We start from the raw sequence: 13,162 nt of genomic DNA on the forward strand, positions 1-13,162 counted from the left end.
GCCAGTACCTGTTTCCCAGGACACGAATAGCCAACACCAAAGGGCATATGTACAAAGTTAAGGGAGGTAAGTTTAGAGGAGACATCAGGGGTAAGTTTTTTACACAGAGGGTTGTGGGTGCCTGGAATTGCTTGCCAGGGATGGGGGTGGAGGCTAAATCATTAGGGGTATTTAAGATCCTCTGGGACAGGCACATACATGGATGAAAGAAAAATAGATGGTTACGGGGTAGTGTGGGTTTAGTACTGTTTTTAAGGAATATATGGGTTGGCACAACATCGAGGGCTGAGGGGCCTGTACTGTGCTGTAGTATTCTAGTGTTCTAGTGTTCTTTATTTAAATTCTGTCATTGTTTTCTCTTGCAATACCTCCGTAAGACATAGGAGCAGAATTAGGCCATTTGTCCCATCGAGTCTGCTCCACCACTTCATCATGGCTAATCCATTTCCCTCTCAACCCCAGTCTCCTGCCTTTTCCTCATATCCCTTCATGTCCTGACTAATCAAGAACCTAACGACCTCTGCCTTAAATATATTCAATGAATTGGCCTCCAATGCTGCTTCTGGCAACAAATTCCACAGATACCCCACCTTCTGTCTAAAGAAATTCCTCCTCATCTCTGTTCTAAAAGGATGCCCCTCTATTCTGAGGCTGTGTCCTCTGGTCTTTGATTCCCCCCACCACAGGAAACATCCAAGGTTCAAAGGTTCATTTATTATCAAAGTGTGTATGCAATATGCAACTCTGAGATTCATCTTCTCCAGGTAGCCACGAAACAAATAAAACCATAGAGACTGTTCACAAAAAACTTCAACCCCCACCCCCCCACACAGAAAAACTTACAACTTGTGCCAAAATTAAATCACTCGGACAGCAACAAGAAAAAAACAGGTGAAAACACGGAATATAAATAGAAAAGAGTTCAGTCCAATCCATAAACTGCAGAACTTCCCTCCCACAGCCTGGAGAGAGACACTTGAACGCAGAAGACGCAGGCTGTCACACACAAAATTCTTATCCAGCAGCACCGAGCGATAAGCCATCACCCACGACACCTTATCCAGCAACAATAAGTGATAGACACCATATCCAGCTGCAGTGAGAGGCAGGTGGTCAGCGCTGAACACTCGCTCACCTTCCACTTTTGCCTCAATGTTCCAATCTTCCTTGAGGCTTTAATTAGTGATTAATGGACTCTTTAATCAGTGAAATGGAGTTGAACATGGGCTCGCGCCCTGTCTCTAAACTTTGCCATGAGGCAGCCTGCGCTCACCTTGTGGAATGCTCTCAGAGAGAGCAGAGTACAAGATCACTCAATCGATCTCCATACTGTAAATTGCAGGTTCTAACAGTCCCAGAAACACACTTAAGATAAAAAGATTTACAAGAAGTAAAATAAACAGTTTTGTAGACGATCTGGAAGATGTTGCCTGGGGAATCATTGTTCAGTGGCATCATCTCCACATCCACTCTACTGAGGCCTTTCAGCCTTTCAAAATTCGGTAGGTTTCAACGAGGTCACCCCTTATTCTTTTGAATTCCAATGGGTACTGGCCCAAAGCCATCAAATGCTCATCGTATGAAAAGTTTTCAATCCCAAAATCATCTTCATGAACTGCCTTTGAACCTTCTCCAATGTCAGCACATCCTTTCTTAGATAAGGAACCCAAAACTGCTCACGGTACTCCAAGTGAGGCCTCACCAGTGTTTTATAAGGGCTCAACATTACATCCTTACTTTTATATTCCAGTCCTCTTGAAATAAATACTAACATCGCATTTGCTTTCTGCACCTCTGACTCAACCTACAAATTAACCTTTAGAGAATCCTGCATGAGGACTCCCAAGTCCCTTTGCACTTTCATCTTTGATAATAAATTTACCTTGAACTTTGAATGAAGAAACTTAACAATTCCCAAATAGCAGAATGCTAAAATCTATAATTAAGGACATAGTATTAAGGCAGTTGGAAAATAATAGGAGGATCAGGCAATCAATGTGGATTTATGAAAATCATGTTTGATAAATCTATTAACATTTTTGAGATTTTAACTCACTATAGAATTGGATCTTCAGGTGTCCTTCAATAAGGTACCATACAAGTGGTTATTAAATAAAATTATAGTCCCAGGATTAGAGCAATACAGGATTGTGGAAGGTAGACTGATTAATAAACATGAAACAGAGATTTGCAATAAAAAGGTTTTTTCTGATTGTAGGTTGGTGGCACAGAGGTTGGTTCTGAGGCCCCAGTGATTCACAATTTACGTCAATGATTTGGAAGAAGGGGAATAAGTGCCATGTATACAAATTTTTCTGATGATAGAATGTAAACGAGGAGAATACAGAGAGGTTTTAAAAGGATGTTGAAAAGCTAAGTGAATGATGATAACCTGGCAGATGGAATGCAATATGGGAAAATGTGACATCATCCTCCTTGGTAGAAAAAATGAAAAAGATGGAGTATTGTTTTGCATGGTCACTGATTGAAATATGGTGTTCAGAGGACGTGATTGTCCCTTTGTATTAGTCATGGAAAGTTAACATATGGGTACAGTAATTGGGAAGGGAATCAATATGTTTACTTACATTACAAGAAAATTGGAGTTCAAGGGGTGATGATACCTCCCTGAAGTTACGTACAGAGAGAATGCAGAATTTCCTAGTGAGAGTGCATCTAGTCTGTTGTGCACAGATGGAGTTATACGGCATGAAAACAGACCCTTCAGCCCAGCTCAACATGCTGACCAAGCTGCCTTCCTGAACTAGTTCCATTTGTCTGGATCTGACACATATCCTTGCAAACCTCCGGTCTCCGTAATACTGTACCTGTGACAGAGGGAGTGTAATAAAGGCTTACCAAATGAAAAGGGAAATAGGTCTTATAATTTTTAGAGGACAATTGACTGGAAGTGTGTGTGGGGGAGGAGGGATAAGAACTAAATGATTATGTTGTTCAATGGTTCCAATTGGCACCTTCCAATGTTGTATAATAATCTGGTCGAGGTATTCTGCAGTTTGACTGCTTTTGCACTTCCACACCAGCCACCAGGGGGAGCACTGTTCAGCAGAACTGGGAACTTTCATTCCCGTACTGCGGCGGCGGGTCTTTATCTCTGTCCAGTTCACAGCTAAATGAAACTTACTTCTGGGGTTAGCTGTTCATGCGAATTCCTTTCCAGTTTAAAGTCAGGGTGCAAAGGCAAAGCAAGAATATTCCGGAGAAGTGAAGCGGGCCACATAGCAAGAAACGTGAGTTAAATGAATTGTGACCTATTTAAAATGCACGTTCTTTGAAGGAAATGGAGCTGTGAGTATGGTTGCATAGGCTGGTAATTTTATAATAGGTTTATTGATGCCAAACCTTACTCATTTTGTGGTTTATATATACGATATGATTAGTTTATCATTCAGAGTGTATAATGACGGTTAAAAGTGGATTAACTCATTGCTAAAATCAGGATGTGGTTCTGAGAGGAAGAAAAATACACCCACAAATAGCTCTGAATTGATATTCGCACTCTTGTGTTAAGGAAGGAAAGGCTAGTGTCGCAGTCCGAAGGTGTATACGCTAGGGAACCTGTTCAGTGGTGTAATTAGTCCGTATTCCCGCGGGATCATAAATGGTAGACGTTATTAAATAAATGGAGCACCCGGCCGGCAGCTGGTGGAGGGTGCAGTACAGCCGTTGCCTGGCGTTGCGTTATCGGCGTAAAATGTGTTCATTTTCCACTTTATCAGCTGTGCAGCTGCCCAAGGGCTGGGTTCTTTCTGTGCACTGGCTGGCCGGAGGAAGCAAGTGGAGATTGGACCACACAACAATGGCTCTGTGTGTGTATATCTCTCTCGCTCGCTCGCTCGCCCTGCGCGCGTGCACGCGAGGGGGCGGCGCGTGCTTGCGCGGGTTGCCGGCGGGTGCGAGCGCGCTGAGAGTGGACCCAGGCGGCGCTCACCTGGAGCACGGGGCAGCAGGTGGGGGAGCGGATGCACCGGGCCACCTCAGGTCAAGGCGGAAGGGTAAGAGAAGGGGGGGAAGGAGGGAGAGTGACTGGAGGGCAGGGGTGGGCAGTTAAAAGTTGCGGGGTTTGGTGCATGAGAGGGTAGGCGGTTGGGGGTTGCGTGTGTTGGAAGGGGGCTGGAGTGTGTATTTGGAGGAGTTTCGAGTGTGCTGAGGGGGATTGTGTGTAAAGAGACAGTATTGGGGAGGAGGAGGTGGGGGAAAAAGAGTGGGTCAGGTGCTGTATCTCTCAATAGACTTGCGTACTATGGTTATGGAATGTGCTGCTTTGTAAAATCACAACTGTGCTTCCTCATACTGGAGTACAGAAAGCAATTGTTGGGAATGGTTATGTAGTCCCAACAGTTTTTGTAAAAATAAAATGAAAACTTCACTTTCTGTCCAAGAGGATGTCTGACACCCCATCTCCTCCCCACCTTCTTATTTTGTCTTTTGCTCCTATCTTTCTAGTCCTGATAAAGGATCTTAACCCAAAATGTCAACTATGTATTCCCCTCCATAGATGCTGACTGACTTGCTGAGTTCCTCCAACATTTTGTGCCTGTTGCTCAAGATTTACAGCATCTGCAGAATCTCTAGTGTTTTTGTCTTTCTGTAGAAGAATGTTGGCTTGGTGGTGTGACAAGCTCTCTAAAGCACTTAAGATTGAATGTATTCTGTTGTTAACTGGCTTTATCTTGTAGTTCAGCTCTCATAACCTGTTCTTGTGTTGGGAAATAACAGGAGTCATTTTGGCTAAGAGAGAAAGCTCCATAACATAAATTAAAATTTTAGTCCAAAGTTAAATTTTGTATCAAATTCTGTTTGAGAACCTCAGAATTTACTTGACACAGATCAATGGCTCTGTGCGCGTGCGCGCGAGACTGGTTTGTTCTGAGTTCTCTGCAGTGAAGGTTGACAAGAACTTGGATAGGGGAAGAAGGGTCATTGATTGAAGAGGGGGATGCAGGAACATTGTAGATGAGGTGTGGAAAGGGAGAAATAGATACATTTATTACATATAAATATACATGTTTACATATAAATAAAACATGTCAGTTTTCATCATAAACACAAGCTTCTCCAGATGCCAGAAGTCTTGAGGACACACACAAAATGCTGGAGGAGCTCTGAAGTTGGGCAGTATCTATGGAGGGGCATAAACTGTCGACATTTTGGGCTGAGGCCCATTATCAGTTTTCATCTAATTTTTTTCAGTGTCATAGTATAAACTTAGTTTGCATATAATTCATTTCAGATTTTTTTTAAAAATTTAACTTTTCTACTTTTGATCCTAGTTCCCTCTTTTGTAATAGTAGCAATTTTAAGTTTGAGAAGCAGAGGTTCCCCTTTCCCCTGATTTGGTTTTCACTTAAAAAACAGTTCAGAATAAATTAATCCTTTAACTTGTTGCAGTAAAGAATGGCAGGCATAATATGTGTGGTTATATGGTGATGTCAATGTGCAATTTTCACACACGGATCATCACCTTTATTTAAGTGTGATTTTTGAAATGAAATCTCAACAATATGACTGTTAGTGTTCAAAAGCTATTCTCCTCGAATCAAGTGGGCTGATCTTTATTTTGGCTGGGTACGTACAGATATCTTATCAATAAACTGGAGTTTGAAGCAGACAGAGGTGACTTACGAATAGTTATTTCACATGCCTGCTGGCCAAGTCACTAGTAAAGGCTCATTATCATAAATTCCACCCAGTTAAATAATAATAATTTGTTGCTATTTGACTATATCAATGACAGAGCAAATTAATATGTAAAATAGCCAGTTTGTTTCAAAGCTATGACCTCTACCATCTAGCAAGACAAGAACAGTAGATGAGAGGAATCGCCACCATCTATAACTTCCCTTCAAAATTCCTTTATCATCACAGTTTCAAAATCCATTGGCTGCCCTCCCACTGACTAGAGGAAAGCCTTCACCACTCCATTGCTTTGAGGAGGTATGGCAAGGAACATTAAGAAGGTTGGAATACTAGCCTTGCAGATGATTTCTTCCTTCAGGGAAAATATTACAAAAAGTTACACGGGAGTGCAAAATTTCAGCTATCAGGTTTTCAATATGAACTTTTTAAACTAGGTATCTACTTCAATGGAGAACTATCCTGCCCCTTATCTGAATTATCATATCATGTACACTGCCCTCAGAGCTAAATTGATATGCATTTTGTCATGGGTTTTGCATAATTAAATTTAGTAAAACTGAATTACAAGACATGATTTCCTTTTTTATTGTCTTGAGAAGTTTTAAGGTGGGTGCTGCGGAAGGCAAGAAATAAACAAAATATGGCAACTCTGATGTCCTCAAAGACTGCATTCATTGCATAGTACTTAAAGTGTTCCAGGGGCATCGTAAGGCAAAATGTGGTGTCCACCTTTAAAGACATTTCAACATGTGGTCAGAGGACTGGACGCTCAGTGTTGCATCTCGGTGGAATGAGTCTCTGGCTGAATGTACTCCTGTGCCTAACCAGTACATGATGGAGTGGATGGGAGACGTTGTCCAAGATGGCATGCAACTTGGACAGCATCCTGAGTTGCAGAAAGTTGCAGAGAGAATGGGGAACGGTGGAGAGAACAAATGATAAGTTTGTGGGAGGTGGAAATCAAGAGAGATAGAATGAAGTTTGTGGTCCTGACACCAGCTGAAATTGTGTGGTGATGAAAGTTAACAAAAGCTGTGTCTTAGAGTAGTTAAAATAGATGAGTGAGATCTAAGCTATCAGAAAAGGAAAGGGAGAGAAAAGGGGAAAATATACATGGGGAGCTATGAGAGCAAGAAACAATCTCTGGAACAGCTCACAGAGATTGGGAGGGGGAAATGGAAGGAATTGCTGATAATTTGGGTTGTAACCACGTACTGTAACAGTTTCTTTCCCACCTAGATGCTGCTTGATCTGCTGTGTTCCTCCAGCAGATTGTTTGCTGCTTCATATTCCAGCATCTGCGGTCTCTTGTGTCTCCAGGGCATACAAGAAATAGGTGTCCTGATACAGGTTCTCAACCTAAAACATTGACAAATTATTTCCCGTGACAGATGCAACTTGACCTGCTGAGTTCCTCCAGCAGATTTGGTTGCTCTGGATCCCAGCATCTGCAATCTCTTGTCTCCTAGAACAATATACAAGACTGGGAAGTTCAAAGAAACTTTGAAAGGATGGATATCTGAATTTTGTGTTGAGTCCTGAAGGCTGTAGTGGGGAGATGAATGGCTCTTCCTTGATCTTGTGTTGGGCTTCCTTTCAATAGTGTAGCAGGTCAAAGTGAGGTTAGAATGAAGAAGTAAAACAACAGGCAATTGTGATTTTGGGGTCATTCTGGCAGATTGAATGAATGCTTTTCAAAGAGTCACCTAAAGTTTCACAATGTCAAATTTCTCCCATATAGAGGAGTCTGCAAATTAACAATCCAATATATTGCTTCAATCGGGAGGACTGTTTAGGTCCCATCACAACAGGGTGGTTGCAAGGGAAGATGCAGGAAGAAGGGCCTAGGACCTGGTGGAGATGAAGGAGAGGGCTTGAGTTCTACAAAGGGGACATTCCTTCAGAATGCTGAAATGGTGGTGGGAGGGGGAGGTGAAGCAAAAGATTGTTTGGCAATGTAATCTTATTGGTGGTATTACAAATTACTCAGGATGATTTATTGAGGATAGAAGCTGGTGAAGTGGGTGATGAGCACAGAGGCAAATTGGTTTATTATCGGTACGTGTACACAGAGGCAGTTTGAAGATTTGCATGCCATCTAGACAGGTAATTCCATACACAAATACATCCAGGTAGCACAAAAAGTGTGGGGTGGAAGTAGAGAATATGTAAAATATACTGTTATGGTTACAGAGAAAGTGCACAAAAGAAGTGTGAGAGCCATGACGAGGGAGATTGTGAGATTAGGAGTCCATCTTTTTTTTTAAGAGGTCTGTTCAGGCGGTCCAAATTGACAGTGGATAGAACCTGGACTTAAGCATGGTGGTTTGTGCTGAGAGTCTGGGGCATGTGTTAGTCAGAAGTGAGTGAGGTGCTTGTTTATTTTGTCTGATGGGAGGGGGGTAATGAGGTGGGAGAGGTCCTTAATGACATTGTCTGCTTTTCCCACATAAAGAGTCCACAGAGAGGACTCCCCATGTGGCCTCCTGTATATCAGTGAGACCCAACATAGATTAGGAGACCACTTTGCTGATCATCCACTCCAACTGCCAGAAGAAGCAGGATCTCCTAGTGACCACCCATTTTAATTCCACTTCCCATTCGCATTCTGAATTGTCAGTCCATGGCCTCCTCTATACTGTTGTGGTGAAACCACACTTGGGTTGGAGGAACAACATCTTATTCCATCTGGGTAGCCTCCAAACTGATGGCATGAACATCGATTTCTTGAACTTCTGATAATGGCCCCTGTCCCTCTCCTTCATTTCCCATCCCCTTTTCCCTCTCTCACCTTATCTCCTTGCCTGCCCATTGCCTCCCTCTGGTGCCCCTCTCCCCTTTCTTCCATGGCCTTCCATCAGACTCCCCCTTCTCCAGCCCTGTATCTCTTTCACCAATCAACTTCCCAGTTCTTTACTTCAACCCTCCCCCTCTCCTATCACTTTTTCTCTGTCCCATCACCTACTTTTTCAATCTACTCATTTTTTTAATGGTTAAATTAGTCCAACATCTAAGGAAGAGTCTTGACCTGAAAATGTCGACTGAACTTTTCTGTCTGGCCTGCTGAGTTCCTCCAGTATTTTCTGTGTATTCAACAGAGGGGAAGTTGGTTTTCATGCATTGGGTGGGAGGAGAGGAAGTGAGAGCAGACATAGGGAATGAAGCAAATATAGCTGAGAACCATCTCAACCATGGGTAAAAGGGGGGGGGGGCTGTATAGCATGAGGACAAGTGTGTCATCAGAATAACCAAAACAGAGACTGAGAAACTGGGGAATGGAGTATAGTCGGTGCAAAAATCAGGGAGGGAGGAGGTATATTCAGGAGAGTTGTTTGAATTCATGTAGTGAAGGATTACTGATAAATGGAGAGAGAGTAGTGTAGAGTCAAAGATGGGTCAGGTGAAAGCATCTGCAGGTATTTGGAATGAGTTGCCAGAAATAGTGATGAGGCAGGCACATTAGCAACATTTAAGACCCACTGAGTTATGTACATGAAAGTGAGAGAATTAGAGGACTATGAGCCCAACACAGGTAGGTGAGACTAGCTTACTGAGCAGCAGTTAGTATGGACTTGTTAGGCTGAATGGCCCATTTCCATGCTCTGATTCTGAGAGGTGAAAGATTTAATAGGGACCTGAGAGGTACTTTCTTCATGCAGAGGGAAGTGTGTGCATGGAACTAGCTGCCAGCAAAAGCAGCTGAGGCAGGTACAGTAACAGTTGGAAGACAGTGGGTAAGTACCTGGATAAATGGGATATGACCCGAATTTGGGCAAATACAAGTAGCCCGATGAGCACAGATTGGTATGGACAGGTTGGGTCGTAGGACCTGTTTTCGTGCTGTGTGACTCTGTTACTCTCTGCAGTGTTGCAGTTGCATATAAGAGAAGGAAGCAGCTCTGATATAGTCACCAGGGGATTGAAAAAGAAAGTAAGGGACGGGAGAATTTGTAGAACAGGTTTAGGGTGGAAATTTAAGACCTAGAATTTTTGCAATGAAGGCATGACATGCTTCCCTTCATCAGTCAAAGCACTGAGTACGAGTCAAGAAGTCCTGTTGCAGCTGTTTAAAACTTAGATTAGGCCACACTTGGAGTATCATGTGCAATTCTGACCGTCCCATTACAGGAGGGATTATCAGGGTGCTGCCTGGTTTTGAGAGTATTCGTTGTAAGGGGATGTTGGGCAAACTTGGGTTGTTTCCTCAGGAGCTGAGGGGAGGCCTGATGAAATTTTGAGAAGCATAGGATAGATGGTCAAAATCTTTTTCCCATGATAGAAATGTCAAGTACCAGAGCTTTAAGGAGAAAGGAAAGGTTAAAGATGTTTGGGGCAATTTGTTTATTACAGAGTGGTAGGTGATTGGAAAGTTCTGCCAGGGTAGTGGTGGAAGTAGATATGAGAGTGGTGGTTAAGAGCCTGTTAGATAGGCACATGAATGTGCAGTGAATAGAGGGATATGGATCATGTGCAGAAGCAAGTAGTCTAATTTTGCACCATGTCCGGAGCAGACTTTGTGGGCTGAAGGGCCTGTTTGTATGCCGTACTGTTCTACGTTCTAAGACATGACTACCAGTGGTGGAGTAATTCAAAGCAGAGAATGGCCCCGAGGCCAAAACTAATACAGAAGTGTGGCACGGTTGAAAGAGGTTGCAGAAATAAAGTAGGGGTAAAGCCTTGGAATTTTGGAGAGACAAGTATTTTAAAATTTAGCCATTGACTTGGGAGAAGTGGTCAGTCTGACGTGACAGCAAGCGCTTGGCAATGTTCCTGGGCCTCTTTTAGCCTCCTTCTGGTTTATGTGCATTCAGATGGAGCACCATTCTGAGATGATACTGGGAGTGAACTAGTTAAAGATGAATTTTACATATACAGACTAAACGCTGCTTAAACGAGTATGTGCTTTAGTTACTGGTTAACCTAGGTTAATATTTACATGCTCTGCCAATTGTATCATGTGAAGGTGATAGGGTTATATCATGAGGTGTGTATTTTAAAAATCAGAAATAGGTTTTGGCCTTTCCAAGTTGAGTATCATTATGATCGGCTTTCCTCAGATGTTGGACTAATTTAACCATAAACAGACCTCGCCATCATACTGGGTATTTTTATTGTTTAAACTTGAACTGTGAAGAGCTCCTTATGATTTTTACAGTATTAATAATTTAAATTTATTAACTGATCTTAAATCCTCTAGGTGTAGAGGTTTAGTATCTCCCTGGTTTTGTATCCATTTTGATTCCCAAGTGTTCACACACAGCCCACTGTATAGTTGTTTGTCTAAATTTGTCACTATGATTTACATACACATTAGTCAGTTTTGAATTCATTTAAATAGAACCTTTAAAAGTCCAAAGCAATATATCTGGGACCACTTAACTCCATCAATGCCGAAATGGTAAACACTCCAGTTATTTAAAGCTCTCAAGTTCCATTTATTTTTAAATAAAAACCTTTGACTTCTAGATTCTATAATATAATTTCTTAAAGTGTACAATTAAGGTAGCTAAATTTTCGAGGTTGGATTGGGGAATATTCTGCCAGAAAAAGAGGAATCCATGGTTAATATTCCATTTGCATTATGTCAGTTAAGACAGCTGGAAAATGTGAATTTGTCTTTGGTTTTTAAGAGATATTTTCTAAATTTGATTTAATGATTAGAAGAGTTTACTTCTAAAACCAGAATTGCCCTTTAATACAAAAGTAAGGTACTGAAGGTTGTAGAAAATTTGAATTTGAAAATGTTGTAAGCAGTTAGGTCGGAGTGAATGTGGAGGGGAGGGCAAAATTAATATGTTAGAGCAATGACTGGATTAAAACGAGGATATTAGATAATGATTTATTCCAAGTTAGACCATAAGATATGGGGAAAAGAATTGGGCCATTTGCCCATCAGGTCTGCTCTAGATTCAATCATTGCCAATTATTTTTCCTAAACCACATTCTCTCACCTTTTCATAACCTTTAACCCCTCCCTATGCCAATCAAAAACCTAACAATCTTTGCTTTAACTTGCACAATAACTTGGCCTGCATAACCCTTTATGACAACAACATTCCACAGATTTACCACCCTCTGAAGAAATTCCTTCTCATCTCAAGATGTCCCTTTTATTCTGAGGCTGTGTGCTGTTGGATCCTAGACTCTCCTACCAATAGAAACATCCTTTCCAAGTCCACTCTGTCCTGAATGTGGACTCCCAAGTCCATTTCTGCCGCTTGTTTCTGAATTCTTTCCCTATTTATAAACTAGTAAATTGCCTTTGGTGCATGTGGATGGTAAAATCTGAAGGAAAATTAGTGACATGCCAAAGAGAAAGTCAGTGAGGGAATAGAGGTGTTCTGTGAGCTGGCATAGTTTCATGTTCCACCATCTAATGAAAATGTGGAAAGTGATTGACAGTTGATTATAAACAGATTGGGAGAGTTGATAGATCGGAGATGTGTCTGAACATCTTCTTTCCAACTGTGATAAGACTGCTGAACAGATCCTGACCCGGATCTGGGCCGTACCTTCCAAATATCCGGACCTATCTTGCACTACCCTACTTTCCCTTTTCTATTTTCTAATTATAATTTATAATTTAATTTTTATTATATTTACTTCGATTTGTACTTCCGGGAGCACGAAGTGCAGAATCAAATATCGCTGTGACGATTGTACGCTCTAGTATCAATTGTTTGGTGACAATAAAGTAAAGTATATATCCTGGAGCTGAGCTGGACTACATCCTGAGTTAATTCATAATTAATATTATGAGTATTTGTTGCACGCCACTATCTCCTGCAAACCAGGCATACCTTAATTTTAAATTCGGGAATTTGAAGATGAGTACAGAAGAATAAAGATTTTGTGCTTTTACTGAGATTTCACATATTGCTTTGAGTAACCTCTGAAGTTCAATCCTCAGAATAATGTTTGACTGTGTGTCTGCTGTGGCTTCATTAGTGATTTTATCTTCCCTCTGAATCAAAAGGTTGCAATCACACTCCAGAGACTTGAGGAAGGAAGTCAAGGCTACTGTTCCACTACAGTACTGAGAGCAAAGGAGAGGCTAACTGTTGAGTGGGACGATATATTGTGGCCTCACCTATTCTCTAGGGTGGATGCAAAGGATCCAAATGTAACATTTGTAGCACAATATCCCTTGTGTCCTGATGAATATTTATCCCACAATCAATGTCTCTTGGAGAAACAATCTCGTCATTAATGCAGTTTCCCCACATTCCAAAGCCATGGGTTAGTAGGTTAATTAGCCACTGTAAGTGGCCTCTAGTGTGTCAGTGAGTGGTAGAATCTAGGGAGAGTTGATGAGAATAATTTAGTATTATCATAAATGAGTGGTTGGTACGACTTGTTGGGCTGAAGGACTTGTTTCCATACAGTGGTATTTTTCATAATGGGAGCTTGCTGCATGTAAATTGGCTGGAATCCTTTCTATATTACAACATTCTCATTTATTAACACCAAAGCACTCTATCTACCAGGAGCTGGTTTGAAA

At 41.6% G+C, this 13,162-nt stretch overlaps 1 protein-coding gene across 6 annotated transcripts in view; it reads left to right on the forward strand.

Moving 5' to 3' along the window:
- Positions 1-3,060: 3,060 nt before the first annotated feature.
- The window catches only part of pip5k1ba (phosphatidylinositol-4-phosphate 5-kinase, type I, beta a), a 157,555-nt gene continuing 147,453 nt past the window's right edge, over positions 3,061-13,162 (forward strand). For 2 of the 6 annotated variants that reach the window (XM_073048488.1, XM_073048486.1), the window contains exon 1: positions 3,062-3,251. The gene's annotated coding sequence lies outside the window, so the exon portion shown is untranslated. Of the gene's footprint in view, positions 3,252-3,919; positions 4,017-13,162 lie in introns of those variants that run through there. The other 4 variants (XM_073048497.1, XM_073048496.1, XM_073048489.1 and 1 more) reach the window with 4 other exon arrangements.

This window comes from Hemitrygon akajei, chromosome 6, assembly GCF_048418815.1.
Source record: "Hemitrygon akajei chromosome 6, sHemAka1.3, whole genome shotgun sequence".
Lineage (NCBI taxonomy): Eukaryota > Metazoa > Chordata > Chondrichthyes > Myliobatiformes > Dasyatidae > Hemitrygon > Hemitrygon akajei.